This window comes from Lutra lutra, chromosome 13, assembly GCF_902655055.1.
Source record: "Lutra lutra chromosome 13, mLutLut1.2, whole genome shotgun sequence".
In the NCBI taxonomy this organism is placed as follows: Eukaryota; Metazoa; Chordata; class Mammalia; order Carnivora; family Mustelidae; genus Lutra; species Lutra lutra.
Window position 1 is genome coordinate 95,080,901 of NC_062290.1, and position 15,336 is coordinate 95,096,236.

General features: G+C 50.7%; 1 long non-coding RNA gene across 1 annotated transcript; it reads right to left on the minus strand.

Moving 5' to 3' along the window:
- Positions 1–10,511: 10,511 nt before the first annotated feature.
- Positions 10,512–13,846, minus strand: LOC125082873 (uncharacterized). Its single transcript, XR_007122130.1, has 2 exons — positions 13,007–13,846; positions 10,512–12,493 (listed from the first exon to the last, which is right to left on the minus strand). It is a non-coding gene; the product is annotated as an uncharacterized LOC125082873 (long non-coding RNA).
- Between the last annotated feature and the right edge of the window lie 1,490 nt (positions 13,847–15,336).

The following is a 15,336-nucleotide window of genomic DNA, read 5'->3' on the forward strand; positions in this document are numbered from 1 at the left end:
CTTTTCGGATTTTCACGGGAATCGCGCTCATCCGCAGGTCAGCGTGGCGAGTGTGATGCCGTCACCCCACCAGGCGGCTGACAGGCCTGATTCATGTATTTGAACTCACGTGTGTGACGTTCCGCCAACAGATCTAGCTCACATTTCTGCATTTATTCCTAAAAACCATAGGTTTGGCTGGTATCGTAAAGGGTTAATTTTCAGAAAGCGAGCACCCAGCCCACCCAGGAAGCAGGGCGCTTCCAGATGACTGTCCACCGATCGCTGCCCGCCTCCTACATCCCTGAACCACCTGACTTCACAACCGCCACGGGTCTGGGTTAGTTTTCATGCTGTAGCTTTCCTGTTTGCTTAATTAAAAAACAAACAGAAACAGAACAGCTTGATAGAAGTCGCGTTCATATGACACAAAATTGACCCATTCAGTGGGTGATTTAATGATTTTTAGTAAATTTGCAGAGTTGTGCAGATAATGCCCCAAGTTAGGCTTAGGGTCTTTCCGCGACCCCAGGGAGCCCCATCCTGCTTATTCTCTGTGAACACCATTTCCGCCCCTTCCTCAGACAACCGCTCATTCTGTCTCCTGAGCTTCGCCTTTTCTAAAAGGCGTTTCCTATATGTGGACTGTGTTTAGCTTTTGGTGTCTGGCTTCTTTCCCTTAGCATATGGCTTTTGAAGTTCACCCAAGCCATAGGGCTTGGCTTCCTGGGTGCTCTCCTTTCTGCCGCGGGCCAGTGTGCCGTCGTGTGCACCAGACACATTCCGTGCACACTTGCACACTTGCACGCTTGCACTTGTTGGCTATGATGCATAAATCGTGCAAGGAACATTTGCCCCAAATTTATTTGTACATACGTCTTCCTTTATCGTGAATAAATACCAAAGAGTAGAATTGCTGAGTCACATGAACATTTTGTGCGATTTCTTAAAGAAACGGCCAAGCTGCTTTCCAATGTGATTGTGCCATTTTGCACGCCAGCAGCAGTGTGTGGGGATGATCGCTTCTCCACATGCTCTCCGACACTTGTTACTGACGGTCTCTTACGTGACAGCCACGGGTGTCATATTGGTTTAACATTGGTTTGACGTGGGTGGTTTCGGTCTGTGTTTTCCTAGTAACTGACTGTCTTGAGCAAGCCCATGTGCTGCTCAGACATTCACGTTCTTTGGTGGCTTCGCTGATTGTTGACTGGTAAGAGGTCGCTGTATATCCCGGCCGGCCATGTTTGACCAGATGTATGTTGCATATGTTTTCTTCCAGTCTATAGGTTGTTCTTAATTTTCATAATTAAAAATGTGTTTTGAAGTGCAAAAGTGTTTAATTTTAATGAAGTCAAATGTACCCATTTTTTTTCTTTCATGGATCACGACTTGGATGTTTCTAAGAACTCCTTGGTTACTCCCAGACCATAAAGATTTTTCCCTGTGCTTTATTCTAAATGTTTTTTTTTAAATTTTTATTTATTTATTTGACAGAGAGAGAGATCACAAGTAGACAGAGAGGCAGGCAGAGAGAAGGGAGAAGCAGGCCCCCTGCCAAGCAGAGAGCCCGATGTGGGGCTCGATTCCAGGACCCCGAGATCATGACCTGAGCCGAAGGCAGAGGCCTAATCCACTGAGCCACCCAGGTGCCCCTCTAAATGGTTTTAAGGTTTTAACTCTTACATGTAGGTCTATGAACCATTTGGAACCAATTTTTATGCATGGTGTGACATGAAGGTCAAAATCAATCTTACTCTGTGTCGGTGAAAGGTCTGTCCTGTCTCCATTAAATTGCCTTGATGCCGGCTGCAGTGAGGGCCCACCAGAGCAGAGCGCCCATGGGAGGCCCCCACACGGGAGGGCAAGCCGGGGGAAGGGCCGGCCGGGGCTCAGACCTGAGCCGGGGGAGGTGGAGTCGCACTTGCGCTCATAAGTCTTTTCCACATTTTGGATCAGGCCCACCCAGGTCAGCCCAGATCGTGTCCTTTCTGTATAGTCAGTTGATTATGAGCTTGAATCTCCTCTACAGAATGCCTTCCCAGCAACGCCCAGATTAGGTTTCCACTGTGGGAGTAACCGAGCCGCCGCGGACGACTGCACAGGACCGCCTTTGTGAGCAGTTCAGCCGGCATGAAGACGAGGGTTTGTTTCTGGACTCTCGGTTACGTTCTCTTTCCCTGTGTCCGTGCTTCTGCTGGGATCACGTTCTTTTGATTTCTGTAGCTTTATAGTTAGTTTTGAAATTGGAAAGTGTGAGTCATTCAACTTTGTTCTTAGTTTTCAGTACCGTTCTGGCTGTTCTGGACCCTTTGCCTTTCTGTATACATTTTAAGATCAGATTGGCGATTTCTACAAAGAGAACAACAACCCTAACAAAAACCCGATTTCTGTGCATAAATAAAGATTGCGTTGACTCTAGGGGCGTCTGGGTGGCTCAGTGGGTTGAGCCTCTGCCTTCGGCTCAGGTCATGATCTCAGGGTCCTGGGATCGAGCCTCACATCGGGCTCTCCGCTCGGCAGGGAGCCTGCTTCCCCCCCTCTCTCTCTGCCTGCCTCTCTGCCTGCTTGTGATCTCTGTCAAATAAATAAATAAAATCTTAAAAAAAAAAAAAAAAAAGATTGCGTTGACTCTAGAGACCAGTTGGGGGAGAACCGCCATCTTAGCCATATTGAGCTTTCCAGTCCCCAGACCTGGAGCTGCTCAGGCTCCCAAGTCTTCAGTTTCCTTGGAGACGAGGTGTGTAGCTCAGTGTGCACGCCTTGCACTCTCTGTCTTCAGCGTATTCTGGAGTACTTCGTTCTCGCGACGCCATTGCACATGCAGTAGTGTCCGGTCACGCCCACGCTCTCCACTGACTGTCTATGAAATCAACACAGAGGGGCGCCTGGGGGGCTCAGTGGGTTGAGCCTCTGCCTTCGCCTCGGGTCATGATCTCAGGGTCCTCGGATCGAGCCCCACGTCGGGGCAGGGAGCCTGCTTCCCCCTCTCTCTCCGCCTGCCTCTCTGCCTACCTGTGATCTCTCTCTCTGTCAAATAAATAAATCTGAAAACAAAACAGAATCTTGTATATTGGTCTTGAATCGTGCGACCCTGTGGGACTTATCAGTCTTTTGTTTTGTTTTGTTTTCTCAGTACGGGTTTTTAAGGTGCTCAACATATGGAATCATGTTTCTGCAAATAAAGGCAGTTTACTTCTTCCTTCCCAATCTCTATGCCTTTTATTTCTGTTTCTTGCCTCACTGTACTCCCTGGAACTTCCTAGTACAATGTTGACCAGAAGTGGTATTCCTGTTCTTAGGGGCAAAGCATTGAGTCTTTTACCAGTAAGCAGGATGTTAGCTATAGGGCTTTCTGTAGTGTTCTTTGTCAGCATGAGAAGGTTTCCTTCTACTCTTTGAGTGCTCAGAGTTTTATGAATGAGTGTTGGATCTTGTCAGATGTGTTCACCTATTGAGGGGATCATGGATTCATGTTCTTTAATTTTTTCTTTCTTTCTTTCTTTCTTTCTTTCTTTCTTTCTTTCTTTCTTTCTGAGAGAGCATGTGTGCACCTGTGGGGCTCCATCTCACGACACTGAGACAATGACCTGCGCCAAAATCAAGAGTCGTACACTTAACCAATATCACCTCTATTTCATTGACTTTTAGATGTTAAACCAACCTTGAATTCCAGGGATAAATCCCATTTGGTCATGGGGTATAATCATTTTTATATGTTGCTTGATTCAGTTTGCTAATATTTTGTCCAGGACTTTTGCATCTGTATTTATGAGGGATATTGGTCTGAAGTTTTGTGTTCTTGTGATGTCTTTGTCTGGCTTTGGTACAGGATAGTTGTGACAGTTTTCTGCTAATGCCATAACAAGTTACCACAAACATAGTGACTTCAAACAACACAAATTTATTATCTTACAGTTCTTGAGGTCAGAAATCCAAATTGGATCAAAGTAGGCTAAAATGAAGGTATCAGCAAGGCTGCATTTCTTTCTGGAGGCTTTGGGGAAAGTTGGTCAGCTTGTTTTTTCCTCCTTCGAGAGGCTGCATTCCTTGGCTTCTCCACCGCTGTCTCCATTCCCTAACCAGTAACATTGTATCTCTCCGACCTTTCACATCTCTTTCTGAACTCAGCCAAGAATATGTCTTTGCTTTTAAGGACTCATTCTACTAGATTGGTCCCATCTGGATAATCCAGGATACTCTCTCCATCTCAAGGTCTGTATTCTTAATTAAATCTGCAAACTCTGCAAGTCAGTTTTCATAATTTATGGCTTTCTAGGAATTTCTGGGAGTTTATCCAATTCACATAAGTTGTCCAATTTTATTGGCATAGTTTTTCCAGTATCCCCTTATACTCCTTGTGAAAAAGACTGTTTCAGTTTGTGTTTATGTTTCGTCTAGTGTACCCTTCTATATGTACTCTCAGATTCTAGCCTTTCATTTTAGGTCTCTTTATAAGCTGATATACACCCAAATTCCAGTCTTTTCCATTTCTGCAGAAACCGTTGTACGTCTGGTTCGTGTAATTGACTACATTGAAGCTGTAGTTTACCTTGGGGCATATTGACATCTTGACAATATTAAGTCTTCCAATCCATGAACATGGGGTTTCTTTCCATTTATGTAGGTCTTCTTAATCTCTTTCAGCAGTGTTTTGCACGTAGCAAATGCGTTCGGTGCGTTTTGATGGATGTGGAGTTCTTGGTTGATGGTTCTTTCCTCTTGGCTCTTTAACAACGTCATACCGTCACTGTCCACGCTTCCACCGTGCCTGACAAGAAGGCAGTTGTCATTTCACTGTCTATCCCCACAGAAGCCCTTCTTCTCTTGCTGCCTTCAGGTTTTCTCTTCGTCTCTGATTCTCACCATCTTCTCTCTGATAGGTCTAGGTGTGGCTCTCACTGAGCTTCTCTGAGGTGTGGATGAATATTTTGCATCCAGTTGGGAATTTGGGGTCCGTGTTTCCTCAGATATTTTTTTTCTGCTTCTTTTTCTTTTGCCTCTGCATCTCCCATCATATGCCTTTTTAAATTCCTGATAATGTCTCGTGGGCCTGTAAGGCTCTATTTTACTTTATTTCTTTTTTGTTTCTTCAGAATGGATAATTTCTGTTGATCTGTTTTCAAAGTCAGTGATTATTTCTTATGGCTTTTCAAGTCTGCTGTTGATCCCTTGAATGGATTAAAAAATAGGCTGTTTTTTAAAAGATGTCTACTATATTGTTTCTTTTTTCTTTTTTTTAAAAGATTTTATTTATTTATTTGACAGAGAAAGACACAGTGAGAGAGGGAACACGAGCAGGGGGAGTGGGAAAGGGAGAAGCAGGGAGCCCGGTGAGCAGAGAGCCCGATTCGGGGCTCGATCCTAGGACCCTGGGGTCATGACCTGAGCCGAAGGCAGACATCTGCTTAACTGACTGAGCCACCCAGGTGCCCGCAAAATAGACTATTTTTTTTTTTTTAGAGCAGTTTTAGGTTCACAGCAAAATTGGGAAGAATGTAGAGGTTTCCTGTAGATGCCTTGTGCTTCTAGCCTCCCGCACTGTGAACATCCACCTGCCCAGCAGTGTGTTTGGTACTGTTGTGAACCCTGCGCTGACAAGCTGTTATTGCTCAGGCTCCATGGTTTGCGTTTGAGTCCACTCTTGATGTTATATTTAATGAGATCCCACTGATCATTTCTTTCTTTCATGGATTGTGCATTTGATTTTGAATCTCAAAATCATTGTCAAACCCATGCTTATCTGGATTTCCTCATTGCAGAAGTTTTGCAGTTTTGCATTTTACATATAAGTCTGAGATCCATTTTCAGCTTTTTAGAAATATTTTATTTATTTATTTTGAGAAACAGAGAGAGCACAAGTGAGGGGAGGGCTGAGGGCGGGGGTGAGGGAGACTCCCTACTGAGTGTGGAGACCCATGCCGGGCTCCATCCCAGGCCCCAAGATCATGACCTGAGCCAAAGTCAGAGGCTTCACTGACTGAGCCCCCCAGACAGCTGTTTGGTTTATTTTTAATGAAGGGTACAAGGTCTGTGTCTGGATTAATTTTTTGTGAATGTGAATTTCCAGTTGTTCCAGCCCAGAATCTCAGGGACTTTTCATTTCAGTTATCGTGCTTGTTAACTCCAGCTGTTCCATTTCATTCTTCTTTCTTCTTTCTCTTTCCCCTCCCCCTTTGCTCCCTTCTCCTCTTCTGCTCCCTCCTCCTCCTCCTCTTTCTTCCTCCTCCTTCTACTCTGTCTCTCCTTCTTCTTCTGTCTTCCAATTTCGTATCACAAAAACCTGTTGTTTTCAATCTTGGAAGTTTCAGAGCCAAAGCATCTTCTCTTTTTGAAGAATTGAAACATTTTGCAGACAGAATGGAAAGTGATGGATATCTACAAAAATATTTGAAGATTCTAAAGGAAAGGACCAGTTCGTCTCTAGAAACGTCAGTGGCTGAGATGAAGGAAGACACAACAAAGCCTCCTTTCAAGAGTTGGGGGACTTTCTAAAGGGGACTGCGCAGCTGTAGTGCACCTTGATTTTTTTTTTTCTAAAAGTGATGGAATTGGTGACACTTTTTTCCCCCAGGAATGTGCAAAATGTTGGGAACTTCTTTTTCCAGAATGACTTTCAGAACAGGTGGTCTGGGGGCGCCTGGGTGGCTCAGTGGGTTAAAGCCTCTGCCTTCGGCTCGGGTCATGATCCCAGGGTCCTGGGATCAAGCCCCGCATCTGGCTTTCTGCTCTGCAGGGAGCCTGCTTCCTCCTCTTTCTCTCTGCCTGCCTCTCTGCCTACTTGTGATCTCTCTCTCTGTCAAATAAATAAATAAAATCTTAAAAAAAAAAAAAAAAAGAACAGGTGGTCCGTTCTTTAAAACACCCTCAGGGTCAGAAAGCTTCATCTTGTGAAGATGTGTTTTTTAGGTTTTAAAATATTCCAGAGTCCCTCAAGACCAAGTTGGATGACACATTTTGGGACCAAGTTGTAAAGGTATGAGACTGATTTTGAGAGTGTCTTGAAGGTGGTTTCATCAACATCACTGGATTACAGGTTTCACTTCTTAAGATGCCCAAAATGAAGGAAGCACCGTACTCTCCACGTCTTGGTGTCCACTGTGTGCTGGAGCTTTTTTTTTCCCCCTTAAGATTTATTTATTTATTTGAGGGAGAGACATTTATTTATTTGAGAAGTAGAGAGAATCTCAAGCTGACTCCCCACTGAGCTCTGACACAGGCTCGATCCCACAACCCTGAGATCATGGCCTGAGCTGATATCAAGAGCCGGATGCAAATATAAGTAAATAAATAAATAGATGCTTAACTGACTGAACCACCCAGGTGCCCTTTTGTGCTGGGGCTTTTGATAGCAAGCTGACATCCTGAATCCCAGACCCATGGAGGGCAGGGGCCAACTGTCCCTTTTTAGTGGATCTCTGTTTTGTTTTTTTTTTTTGTTTTGTTTTTTTATGATTATTTATTTATTTGAGAGAGAGAGAGAGAGAGAGAGTACACAGAGGGGGAGGGAGAAGCAGGCTCCCCGCTGAGCATGGATCCTGACGCGGGGCTTGATCCCATGACCCCGGGATCATAACTTGAGCCAAAGACAGACACTTAACCCACTGAACCACCCAGGTGCCCCTGGATCTCTGTTTTTTATTAATAATCTCCTTTACAAAACTACGCATAGTTAAAAGATTTTTTAAATGTTCTTTTACTAAGATTAGAATTCATACACCGCACAGTTTACTGTGTAAGGCTCAGAGTTTGATGGCTTTAGTCTACTCACGAAGTTGTGCAGCCATCACCACACTCTGATTTTAGAACGTTTTTATCTCAAAAACATTTTTTTTTCCTGTGCCCATTAGCACTCACTCCCCATCCCTCTACTCACCCCTCCACCCAGCCCTAGGCAGTTTGTTTAACTGGAATCATGCGATATTTGTCCTTTTGTGTCTGGCTTCTTTTACATAGCAGAATGTTTTCAAGGTCGGTTTTCAAGCAAGTACCAGTGATTCATTCCTTTTTATTGCTGGACAATATACCATTGCATGGATATCCTACATTGTGTTTGTATCTTCATTTGTTTTTCCTACTTTTTGGCTATTAAAAAAAAGATTTATTGATTTATTTTATTTTATTTTGAAGATTTTATTTATTTATTTGACAGAGGGATCACAAGTAAGCGGGGGGGGGGGGGGGAACAGGCTCCTCGCTGAGCAGAGAGCCCGATGCAGGGCTTGATCCCAGGACCCTGGGATCATGACCTGAGCAGAAGGCAGAGGCTTAACCCACTGAGCCACCAAGGTGCCCCTATTGATTTATTTTAGAGAGAGAGAAAGACAGCATGTGAATGCAGGGGGAGGGCAGAGGGGCAGAATTTTCAAGCAGACTCCCCACTGAGCATGGAGCCCAACTCGGGGCTTGATTCCATGACCTTATGAGATCATGAACTGGAACCAAGAGTTGGACACCGAACTGACTGAGCAACCCTGGTGCCCCTCTGTTTTTGGCTATTATGAATAATGCTGCTGTGACCTTTTGCATACAGTTTCCTGTGTGGTCATGTGTTTAACTTTATCCTGGGTATACACTGAGGCTTGGAAAAGAGTGATATATCCTGGGTCTTGGGGCAACACCGCTTTTAACATTCTAAGTAACTGACAAAGTATTTTCCATAGCTGTCCCATTTTTTCAAAATAACTTCTCTTTAACTGATGTTCCCTATTTGATGAGTCATTTCCATCATACTTTCCTTTAACTCTTTTGGGGTGCCTGGGGGGCTCAGTTGTTAAGTGTCTGCCTTCGGCTCAGGTCATGATCTCAAGGTCCTGGGATGGAGTCTCACATCAGGCTCTTTGCTCAGTGGGGAGTCTGCTTCTCCTTCTGCCTCTGCCTCTTCCCCTTGCTTGCATGCCCATGTGGGAAAGCTGCTGGTGCCCCACGTGCTCCCCGACATTTGGTGTCACCAGTGGTTCTCACTGTGGTTTTAACTCGCATCTCCTGGGTGATTTGTGAAGTGCTGATTTGCTTCTCTTGCCCATTTTGGAGTGGGTTGTCTTTTTCTTACTGATTTGTGGAAGTCCTTTATAAATTCTGGGTGTGAACCTGTTGTTAATTATGTGGGTGGCAAATATCCTCTCGTGCCCGGTAGGAGGCGTCTTCTTCTCTCCCAACAGCATCCGATGAAAGATGTCATGTGTGTATTGCTCTTCCCCTTTATGTTTCTTGCTTTTTTGGTGTTGTCTTTAAGAAAAGTGTCCTCACCCCCAGTGGCATGGGAGCTGATGTGGCGGGAGCCACTTAGGAAGTGAGCCTGGAGGAGAGGATTCAGTTCATGCACGCGCACACCCACACCCACGCACACCCACGCACCCGCGCACACCTGCTGGAATTCCGAGTGGGATTGCAATGACTCTGTAGATGAGTTTGGGCGGAACAGACACCTTCACCGCGCTGAGTTTGCAGACCACGAACATGATGTAGTTCTTGTGTGATTTTGGCGGTTACGGATTTCTCCTAGCAACGTTCTGAAGTGTGCTGCTGGAGGCCTCACGCATCCTTCATTTTATGTTCTGTGATGTTACAGTAATGGTGTTGTTATTTATTTATTTGTGATCGTATTTTAAAGTCTTGTTTTTTGCATGTTAATGGATAGGACGCGGAAATAGACTTGATTTTTGTCTCCTGACTGCATCGCACGACTGGCCGCTCACAGATCTGTCCCTGCAAAGTGACAGTGAGACAGCTTCCTCTTCTCACCTCTGACAGAGAAGAGCCTGGGGGTCTTGGGGGCACAGCCTTCGATGCCTTAAGACTAGAACGTTCTCCCGGGGAGGGCTGGCTCTCTGGACACTCTGTGGTCGGACTTTCAGTTCTTAGGGCTCAGTGTCCAGGAGGAGGCATCAGCTGTAACCCGCACTGGCAATGCTGGGCCCATGCGGGACGTGTGTGGATGGGCCCGTGCCTGCGCTTGCCGGAGTTTTCTGGGACTCCTTGTGACGCCAGCACCTACACCGGGGATGGTAATTCTGTCGAATGAAACATTACCACTGAGACCTAACCTGAGTTTGGTGTGGTACCAGCCAGACATTTCTAGTGAAGAAAAAATAGGAAGGAAAAAAAAAAAAAAGACTAACACCCCCGAGAAGTTACTAAAACACGCTGGGTTTCAAAAGCATTATGCCAAGTGTCAGAAGCAACACCAAGAATGCACATCCCACATGACCCTTTTATATATGATTCTAGAACAGGTGCAGCCGATCATGGTGACAGAAATCCAATTGGCAGTGATCTGGGCTTGAGCTGAGGAGGAATTGACTCGGGGTGGGGGGCATGGCAGAGCTTCGTGGGATGAAGGAAATATTCTGTGGAATTAGTCACATACTGACAGCGCCGGCCCTTAGCACACTCCGGATGGCGGCACTTTGTTGTGTATAAATTACGCGGCAATAAAGTTGCCGTTTCAGAATAATGATAAACCTAACGATTTTCTTTCAGCTTAGAATAAAATGAAAAGAAGCCACCCACAGAAGGACACCACAGGAAGCCTTGAGAAGGAGTCGTTTATTAACAACATGACCTTGGCAAGTCAATGTGCCGGGTTAGTCATTACTTTCCTCCCCAGAAGGGAGAGGGAGGCGGAGCTGAAGGGAACCGGGCCTTTGGGCCAAAGGGCTGGGCACAACTGCGCACCGCCCTTTCTCTCCTGTGCGGGCAGTGGAGCCTTCTTGAGGGCCTTCCTGAGCCTCTGAAAGGGGCTCGCTCTCCTGCTGGCTACCCAAGCGTTGCAGTTTGCCCGCTCCACGCAAACTCCGTAGTGCAGGCTCTGCCGTGGAAAATAGGACCAGAGGGCACCCTTGACCTAGCCTTACTAGACCCATCGGTACCCACGCCCCACGTGCCAGCATCCTGCCTCTCCCGTCCCCTCGGCGTGCGGTAGGCTGGGCCCTGCTGGGAGCGGAGATCCCGGTGCAGCCCAAGGCTGGTTCTCTCCGTGCTCAGGTGCGCCCCTGTTCTCTTTCTGTTCTGTCCATCGTTGGACAGTGTTAGTCCCTAGAAGGTCGTGCCACACAGACTTCCAAGCCTTCGGTGCTGGATGTGTTTGCATCTGGGGAAGACAAGACACAGCACGAAACACCGACAGGTCTGCCTGATGGTAGGAAATGTTGGGGTTCGGAGCAAACAGTCAGGAAAGGGTTCCTGAGACGTGTTTGGTGCAGAAAGGTGTTTTTGTTGTTGTTTTAAGATTTTGTTGATTTGTCAGAGGGTGAGCGAGAGAGCGAGAGAGCACGAGCAGGGGGAGTGGCAGGCAGAAGGACAAGCAGCCTTGCTCCCTGAGCAAACTGTAAGTAGTAAGTGATCTAGGAAACAAAGGCAGAAGAAACAAGGCCTTATGGCCCATTGACAAGTCCTTGAAACAGGAGAGTGACCCTCCTCTAGGGACTCAGCTGCCTCCCTGTTAATACTTTGCTGAGGGCAAAAGGCGATCCTGGCCTGACTCCCCTCACCTCTCTGCCCACGATCCTGTAAGTCTACTTTAAAGTAAAAAAATTCCTTTGGAAACTTCCTTTATCTCTAAAACCCCCAACATACGTTTTGTCAATCATCCCCCATAGGGCCCACCAATAGACATCTCCAGGGTCTCACGACTAAGGTTTTATTAGATGGTAATAAATGACCTTTTCCCAACAATAGCGAACCCTCTCAATGTCCTGAAACTCTTGCTTCCAAAATCCCTTAGAGACTTATTCTACCCTTAACCCCCTCCCATCTTGAGAGTATGTAACGGGGCGATCCTCATGACCCCAGTGCAGCTCTTTCTGCCCATGGGTCTTGTTCCCATGGTTTACAAAAATCACCTTTTTGCACCAAAGACATCTCAAGAATTCTTTCTTGGCCGTAGGTTTTGAACCCTAACGTCTTTCCTACATCAGTAAGGAAGTATAATTTTTCTTTTGCCTTTGTTTCCTGTCACCTGACAACATGGCCTGGACGATGTTGATGTCACCAAGGCAGGCACTGGCTGCTACCCGCCTACCCACCTCCAAATTACCAGCCTTTCTTTCTCTATGACCCCATTTAACCAGGGAGCTGCACTGACTAGAGACTACATTTCCCAGTCTCCCTTGCAGCGAGGCTGGTCATGTGACAATGCCCTAGCCAATGGGGTGTGAGCAGATGAGGCCGACTCCTCTCCGGGAAGTGATCCTGTAGGAGAGGCTCCAAGCGCTAGTTCTTCCCGTTTGTTGGCAGGAACGCGGACTTGACGGGCCGCGTTCCGAGCCATGTGGTCGAAACCCCGCAGAGCCCAGGGCATCGGAGGGGCCTGGCCAGTGAGGCCGCACCCACCCCGGACCACCCACTCCGACTTCTCCGTTGAGAGATACATTGTGTCTAGTTAAGGCCACTGCGGGTTTGGATTTTGTCCGATCTGGCTGGAGGGTTCATGGGGTGTCTCGGGCTTGGTTTCCTCGTTGGGGTTTCCTGTTGGGCCCTCGTTCCCAGGGTGTTCGTGGGGAGTCCCACAGACCTGCAGACCTGCAGAGCGGGTTTTATGCACTAGGGGAGCCCGGGCCAGGTGTGAAGTGGGTCTCCAGCCCCCAGCCCTAAGCAGGCGGGAGTCAGAAAAGACGCTCCCTCCTCTCACTTGCCCATTGTCACCACGTCCCCTGGAAGGGGGTGCGGAGACATCAGGGGTGTCAACTCCAGTGCCAACTCTACCCTCCCCAGCCCCCTCTGCCGAGGCTCCAGGCTCTGGGCGGCGATCTGGGCGCCCCCCTCGCCCACCCCCCCATGGCTGGTCTGAGACGTGGTCTGGGTCCCGAAGTGTGACAGGCCCCAGGGGGCCACGTCCACAGGGCTGTGACAGATCCTGGTTCCTGCTGCCCATCCTCTCGTTGTGGCCCCAGGGCCCTGGGGTGCCCCTCTTCCTTGCTGGGCCCAAGGGCAGACCAGCACACCGCAGCCGGTCACTTGCCCGACCGTGATGGGCTCGCTTCCCAGGCCCCGCCTCCTCTGGGGAACCACCACGGGGTCCGCTCACCTGCCCCTTCCGCAGACCTGGGGCGGCCTCCAGGGTGTCCTCAGCAGGCCGGGAGTGTACGCGTGGGCGCGGCGAACGGCCTGCGGGGTAGTGCTTGCCGGGGACCCTGGGACCCCGGGGCTTGTGGCGCAGTGCACGCCGCGGCCGCAGGGCGGCAGCACAGCCCGCGCAGCGCCGTCCTGGGCCGGCGCCCCCGCTGGAGCTGGGCCCTCCCGGGGGCCCCTAACGCGGGATGCCCCTCGCGACAGCCCCCACCCGCTGGGAACGCTCCCCGCAGCCTCCACTCGTGGGTTCTCTCCTGAGCCGGGGGGCGAGGTCGGGAAGGGGCAGAGGCTTACCGGGCGCCAAGAGCCAGGCTCGCGGTGGGGGGGGGGGGGCTCTCCCCACCCCACCCCCGTAGGCCCTCGGACGCCGGGGCGAGGTGGCGGCGGTCAGGGTCTCCGTCTCCCGCTCGGCCCCCTCCCCAGTCTCACTGAGGCCCGGGATCCTCAGGCGCGCTTCTGGGGGGCTCCCCCACCCCGTACCCCTCTCAGTGTCCAACCCTCCAGACCTGGAGCGGGCGGGAGCGCCCGACCATCCGTCTCGGTTCAGACCCCCTCGAGCGGAGTGCGCATTGCGGCCCGCAAGCGCCGTAGGGTCTGCGGGGCGCGGGGTGGGGGCTGCGCATCCCAGGCCGTGACCCCAGAACAGAGATGACAGCTGGTCTCTACCCCGGACACCCCGCGCCTGGCGAGTGGGTGCGCAGGACGGGCTTTGAGTCGAGAGCGGCGGGGGCAGCCCCCGGGCCCCCACACAACCCGGGCCTTTGTGAGTGCCCGCCCCCCATCCCGGGCCCAGGTCCCCACTGCCCAGCCCAGCGCCCCCCTCCCAGTGCAGAACCTGCAACCTCGCCGCGCCGGTTTCCCCCGCCCGCCCGGTCCCCTCAGTCCGCTCCCCAGCCGTGCCCTCCAGCGGGACTCCCCCACCAGCGCCTCTCTCCTGCGCCTCTGCTGCCCCCCACCTCCCGGGGCCCCCCAGCCTCCCCCTGCCTGCCGGTCCCCCACCTCCCTCCGCCTTCATTAGCATAGCAGCTGCTTGCCGAGCAGGGACCCGCGCGGAGGAAAGGGCAGAGGCCTCGAGAATGAATGGGGGCCATGGCTTTGGAGGGTGCAGGAGAAGAAAGACAGACAGACGCGCGCGCGCGGAGGACGGCTCGACGTACAGCCAAGCAGAAGAATGCGCCCGACGACGACGGAGGGGAGGGGACTGCTGGAGGGGGAGTGGGGAGCGGGGCCACAGAGGCGAGTGTGCAGTGGGAGGTGGGGGAGGGCGGCCTCCAGAGAACCCAAGCCCCAGGAGGAGGCTGCGCTGGAGGCCTCTGGGAGGAGCTGTCTGGGAGGTTCCCAGACCTCCCACGGCCCCCTCTCGCCCAGGCCCTCAGGACCTGGGCCCAGGCTTTGTTCCCCAGCTGCCCGGTGTCTGGCACCCTCTTCCTCCTTCCCTCCTAGGTGGACAGCCGCCTCTTTGAGCTGCCAGCCTGCCTATGTGGGCCCTGCGCTGAGCCCCCAGACCTTTGGGGGTGGGAGCCTGAGGGCAGCCCCTTCCCTCTGCTTCTCCTAACCCCCCCTCCCTGGTCTGGCCTCCAAATCCTGCCCTCCCTCCTCTGGCAGGCTCTGTCCTGGCTCCCACGCCTCTTGACTTTAGACATCACTCTTTCTGGCTGACCATTTTCCTGCATTTCCTGGTCTCCCTCTGGCATCCATTCCAACAGTAAACACTTCCTGTGTCTGGCTGGGGTCAGGTCAGAGAGACAGACAGTTGGACAGGAGCCGCCATCACTCCTGGTTGGGGGTGGTGGGGGAGGCCCTACCCTTGTCCTTCTGGTCTGTCTCCCCTTCTCCTTGGCAAGCACCCCAGGACTTCCCAGCAGCCCAGCCCCTGCCGACGGGACCCCTCCGCCCTGGGTGTCCTCAGTGCTCCTGGCTGGGACCCGCACTTGGCCTCCACAGCGGACCTGTGGATCCTGGGAGCCAGACAGAGAGGTCAGCTCTGACTTCTTTCTTATGCTGGCCACAGAGGCTGGAGAGGAGGCTTCTGCCCCTGCAGGGCCTCCTGGGGAGGGGCTCCCAGGTGACACCATTGCCCGGTTGGCACTGGTTCCTGAGCACAGACGTTCTGGGCAGAGAAGCTGCCCTGCCTGGCTTGCTCATTTGTTCACAGCTCTGACCCCAGACGGTGGCAGGAGGGATGTGGTTGTCGTGTGCGTCTGTGTCCTGGGGCCACCACCAGTGAAAGGGCCGCGAACCGCCCCTGAATACGTGTCTTTGGCACCCCAGGGTCCCTCACCAGCA